Genomic DNA, 5,820 nt, shown 5'->3' with positions numbered 1-5,820 from the left:
ATTGTTTAACTTTTACTCTCTCTCTTTCTATATTACTTGCTTATGTTTGTGTTGCAAATTTCTCTATGGTGAAAATTGCGGGATTCGTATTGTATGAGATCAACTGAAGCATTATTTATGATTGAATTTCCTTTATGACAATATCTTTCATTCACGGACCGTGAATGAAATCACGCTGCGCCATTGAACCCATTTTTAGTAAATTAGCATAAATGATTCTTATTTTTATCAATTGTTCCATTTAAAGAGTTCAATAGGAATAACGCATTTAAAAATCGATTCTTTTTTTCGACGTCAATTTGTTTTGCCTCACTTCTACGTAGGATGATTATGTTCTTCTTTCCTTCTTGATCCTATGAGCGGACTTATGAATATAAATGCACAAACGCTAATTACATGAAAAAAAAAAAAAATTGTATCTGCTCAAAGTCTTTGTCAATTTTACACTCTCAGGCACTATTAGTTGAACTCATAATTGTGAATGCTATTGTTCCTCGTAATTGCCTAGATGGGACATCCTTAAGATGAAGATGAGGCCGAGAGGGCTCGGTCCATAGATTTAGCCAAATCGGTATCCTGGTTTTTAGCTTCAAAGCCAAAAAGACAAAAAGATACGCAAAAGGTCGACACATGCACTGACAATATTTATTTACGGTGATCACTTTTGTGCGAATATTTTTTTTTATCACTTAACTGCTAATTTTTTTTGGAAAACGATTATTCGAGTGCCAACTCCGGTGAGCGCCGCAGAAATCTTACATGGCGTCTACGTGGCTTGTCGGATTCAAGTCAGCAATAAAAAAAAAAGCCAAAAGTTAATAAAAAATTCCATGTAATATTAAAAAAATTAAAAATAAGCTAAAAACTAAAAAAATAAGCCTAAAAATAATTTTAAAAAGGTAAAGAAAAGAAAAGAAAAGAAAAGAAAACGGGGGTGCTGGCTTGCACAGCCCTCACCGTTGCCGGCGAGGGTAGGGGATCGCCGAGCCCAGGCTAGTGGCCAACGACCCCCACCAATGGCTGGCGAAGCCTCGACCTCGTAGATCCGGCGAGGTCCAGCCTCGCCGTGGCTTTTCGAGGCCGGCCTGGCCCTCTTCTCCTAAGCATCGACGCCCCGATCTCGGAACAACTACCATCATCAGCAGTGACCACGCCTTTTTCCGACTCGACAATATCGCATTGTTCAGAATGCTCCCATCGTACTTGCTCCCAGCTCCAAGAGCCCACGCACTTGTGTCCCCGGATACTACGAGCCCAAGAACTGAAATTGCCAAAAGATGAACACCCAAATTAGAACAATCACGCCTCGCGTCCTTGCTCTCCCCAAAGTCAAGCATTACTCTGATAAGATTAAGCTTAAAAAGGTTTAATTTTGCAGACCCAGAAAGCTTGGATCTCACCGATAGAATCATTCTTTAAGAAACAGAGCATGAGAAAGAAGAACGAAAACCCAGAATTCCTGATGCCAACCCCAAGGGGTGATTTCTTGCCCAGCTATGGCCAGGCCTCGCTGGCCTTGAACAGCCGTGGCGAGACTCGACATCCCTAGATTTGCAAGGTCGAGGCCTCGCTAGCCATTGGCGGGGGTTGCCAGCCACTGGCCGAGGCTCGGCGACCCCCCCTGGCCCATCCTCCACCCTCACCTGCCATTGCCGGCGATGGTGGGGCTGCAGGGACGAGAGCTATGCAAGCACTGGCCGCTGCAATTGTTGATTTCTTTTTTCTTTGTACTTTTTTCTTACTTTTTAAGATTATTTTTTAGATTTAATTTAACTTTTCTCAAAAAAGTTGCCAGATGGACTTATCTTTTAAAAAAATTGCCATGTGGACTGCCTTTTTAAAAAAAAACTCCACGCAATATTGAAAAATTAATTAAAAAAAAAGCCACATGGACTGTTTGGCCGGAATTGACACTTAATCCTTTTTTTCTCCGATTTGACACTTAAGTGAGCCAACAAAAAATATCGACACCAAAGTGAGCATCATACATAAATATTGTCAATCCATATGTCCTTTTGCCCAAAAAGATAACCAATTAACCAATGGGTAACGTGGCACCACATTAAAACGTTAATGTTCGGTTCATTGCCTATAAAGCAAAAATGATTGTTTTAGCATAGCCATTACGATCGCCTGCCAAAGGTGAGACCACGTCGGCATTCATGGTCTGTCATTCATGAAGTTCTCTTGAGACACCCTACTGTTATTTCAATGGCAAGGAAAAGATGATGGCCAAATAGATCATTTTCGTCGTCGTGGAGAGTGGTCTAAGACAACCCCCGCGCGGCATACCCTCCAAAAATAAGAACGGGACGTTCAGGCAAAACCGTACTTGTTAAGCAGGAAAATCATCCAAAAAGTTTATCTGGATGGACTCAATTGGCAAAATATGAAAAGATTCGAGACTTAAAGTAGCAAAATTGGAAGATTTAGAACTGAATCGGTAAAAACGCAATAGGGTTAGAACATTTTGAATAATTTTCCATTGTTAAGTTGTGCACAACGAGAAAAAGGTCCAAGAACAATTCGATGTCAGATTATGGGCACGCGTTTAGGATGATTTTAATCTAAAGAAAGCTCTTGAAAAAGTGTTGGGAGATTCTATCGATCAAGGCTTGATCAGAATTCCAGCCTACATCGATCAATTATGGACCCAATTGCGATACCTAGCAAACGATTAGAAATTTTTCGTTGTGCTTGACGATCTAGAAACGACGGTCGTGGTCGCAGCACGTGGAATGGGGTAAGAGATTGGTTCACGGGGCAGAAGGAAGTTGCTAAAAGTGACCAATCAACAATGAGATGAAAGATTCGCTTCTTCTTCTGCCCCAGCCCGACCAAGGCCACGTAGATCCGCCACGTCGCCGCCCAAACATCACCACCACGAGTCATCGCCGTCGCGCCTCCGTTCGTCGTCGACGCCAGAGCTCTCGTCTGGTTGAGTCATCGTTGTTACCCTCCCTCTCTCTATCGATATACGCGAAGGTCGGGAGCTGCGGCTATAAAGGTCACTACCTCCTTCGATATGCTCCAGCGATGTCTTCGGCCTCCATTGACCACAGATGCGGGTGTCGCGAGCCTGGCGACCTCCATGGCCGTGACGGTATGGCTCGGGGACTCCATGGCTGTGCTCGAGTTTCAGAGTGACAAAGAGAGACAACGCTCGTAGTAGTGCTCGATCATGCAAAGAGGGAAGTAAGGGACAATGGCACTCGCAGCGGTGGCGACGGCCGTGGTGGCGATCACGATGGCGACAGTGTCGGCTACAACTAGCACGGTGTAGATTGTTTTGTTTTATTTTTGTAATTTTCAATTTTTTCTGCTAGCATTGTTCTTGTAGTTTGTTGGTTTTTTCAGTTATTAAATTCAAGTTAGATATTTTCGATAAAAAAAAAAAGAATGAGTAGTTGTTGAATCCTAGATATGCTAAGTAATCCAACTCTACAATTCTTTTCAAAGATCCTATTCCATGAGTAATCCGAATCCAATTTTGAGCCGAACATTAAAATATTTTTTGTCTTAAACAAAGAATGTTAATTCAACTTGATTTGGAAACCAAAGAATGCTCGAAAAATAAGAGATATCTAATCGTAAATCGGTCCAAAGGGTGTTAAAAAATGTTTGAGATTTTAAATGGAGCCGTGTCCTGCAAACGGCACGAAAGGTAACTATTATGTTTCTCTATTTTCCTATTTTATCCATTTGGTAAAAATATTTCATTTTTCTATTTTCAAGACAAATTTTTAGCCCACAAAGAGGTTTGAAATAGAAATGAGAAATATAAATTTTTTATTTTTTTATTTTTAAAACATAAACATAAATAAAAAATATTCTCATTACTCACTCCCTTTCCCTCGCGTCCCCGGCCCCAGGCAACCGGTCACCGTCCGCCGGTCTCCTGTTGAGGCTTGGCGACCATACGAGTTTGATAACAATATCAAACGAATATTTCCGTTACCGCAAGCCACCAGCCGGCAACCGTTATGTTGTTATCAAATAAATATTTCTGCTATTACTAGCTCCTAGTTTTCGGGCCGGCATACGACAACTATAGAAATTATATGTCGTTATCAACAAATTTTTATTTTGGGAATAATTTTTTTTATTTGCTAAACGCACTTATTTGCTCACAAACTCGTCTAGGGAGTATAAATAAAAAAATCTATTTCAGGCCAAAAGCAGTTTCCAAGAACGAAATGACTATCGTTCGTGCCCAAAATATATTATGGCGTGCGAATCTAAGGCTTCCTTTCGGCACTTCATCCCATGAAGTCGCGGTTCTGAACCTCGAGTCCCTGCCATTAAACAAATTCTATTATGGTCACTTTTCATATAAAAGTTTGGAGAGTTACGAGAAAACTGAACAGCGTAATCATACCATCTCACTTAAATTTCCTGATAAGGCCGAACACATGTACTCACTGCTCCAGCCATTTGCTGCAATTTTAAGGCTATATAGACGTCAAATGTATGAAATTCACATGAAATGTTATATCGTGACGAATTGGCTTAGACTATTGCAAAATAATTTTTCTTCTTAAAACTGTTCCAAAAGTCCTAAGCCTATTATAGTTTTGGCAATTCGGTCTTAGACATTTTAATTTTTATCGATTAAGCGCTAAAACTTTTTACATCTTACCAATTGAGTCCATCTACCTAGAAATTGTTGACATTAAAATTTTTAATAATATTTAAATATTTTATGAAATTTTTTTACTAATTTTTCTCTTTTTTTTCTTACTTTTTCTTTACTGTGGCCGGCGAAGACCGTGATGCCCTCGCCGACCGTGAGCGAGGTAGCCTTGCCCGGATCTATGTGAGGTTGGCCTCGCCCGCGGCCGCGATGGCCTTGTCCCGATCCATGCGAGGCTAGCTTCGTGCGTGGCAGCGATGGCCTTGTCCATCGCCGATAAGGGCCAAGCAATCCTCATCCAATGGCCGGCAAGGGTCTAGGGCCCGACAACCCTTGCATGCCACAACAAAGAAAAAGAAAAGAAAAGGGAAAAGGAAAAAATATATAAATGAAGAATATTATTGAGAATTATCCGTGTCAGCATCGGTCGTGTCACGTAAGATGAACGGTGTCCATGTCGGCGATTTCCGACTGAAATTAGCTGAATAGACTCAATTAACAAAACGTGAAAAAGGTGTAGGAGTCAATTGGCAACAATGTAATAGTTTTAGGACTTTTTGGACAATTTTCTCAGTTCTTACATCAACTAGGTGCACTTATATAGAAGTATATGTTGACGCCTAAATTTTGACTAATCTATTTTTTGCATAAAAATTATAAAAAATCATCTCACATATTTATTTTTAGCGTACATTGCATTGGCATATAATTGGGCAAGCAGAACACTTAATTTAGCATGCGTCTAGACTAGGCACGGGATGGAAAAATACACCGAGAAGATTTGAAACTTCAGGGACTGTATTGCAAATACTTAAAACTTCAGGGACTATATTGCAAATACTTGAAACTTCAGGGACTGCATTGCAAATACCAAAAGAAGATGGAGAAAGGAAGATGGTGAAGAGAAGATAATGAAAGGAAGATGGTAAAGAGAAGATAATAAAAGGAGGAGGGGGAAGAGGAAGAGAATTGAGAGAGAGAGTTTTGAGAGAGTTTTTGAGAGGAATTTTTAGAGAGGAAAAAGAGAGTTCTTGAGAAAAATCAGAAGAGAAAATTCGAGAGTGAAGAAAAGTGTTTTAGTCGAGCATCATCTTCGACGAGTCCCGACACATATTTCGCCCCTCGCAACCCAACAACGTCATTGCTTGCCATTTTCGACGACAGCCGCGTTCTTCCAAATCCGAGAT

The 5,820-nt window shown here is 40.7% G+C and overlaps 1 protein-coding gene across 2 annotated transcripts in view; it reads left to right on the top strand.

Annotated features, from left to right (window-relative positions):
• The window catches only part of LOC115731881 (putative disease resistance protein RGA4), a 33,008-nt gene that overhangs the window by 3,137 nt on the left and 24,051 nt on the right, over positions 1–5,820 (top strand). The gene's annotated exons all lie outside the window — the stretch shown is intronic.

This window comes from Rhodamnia argentea, chromosome 7 (assembly GCF_020921035.1).
Source record: "Rhodamnia argentea isolate NSW1041297 chromosome 7, ASM2092103v1, whole genome shotgun sequence".
In the NCBI taxonomy this organism is placed as follows: Eukaryota; Viridiplantae; Streptophyta; class Magnoliopsida; order Myrtales; family Myrtaceae; genus Rhodamnia; species Rhodamnia argentea.
The sequence above is the reverse complement of the archived record's forward strand: the minus strand, read 5'-3'. Positions and strand labels throughout refer to the sequence as shown.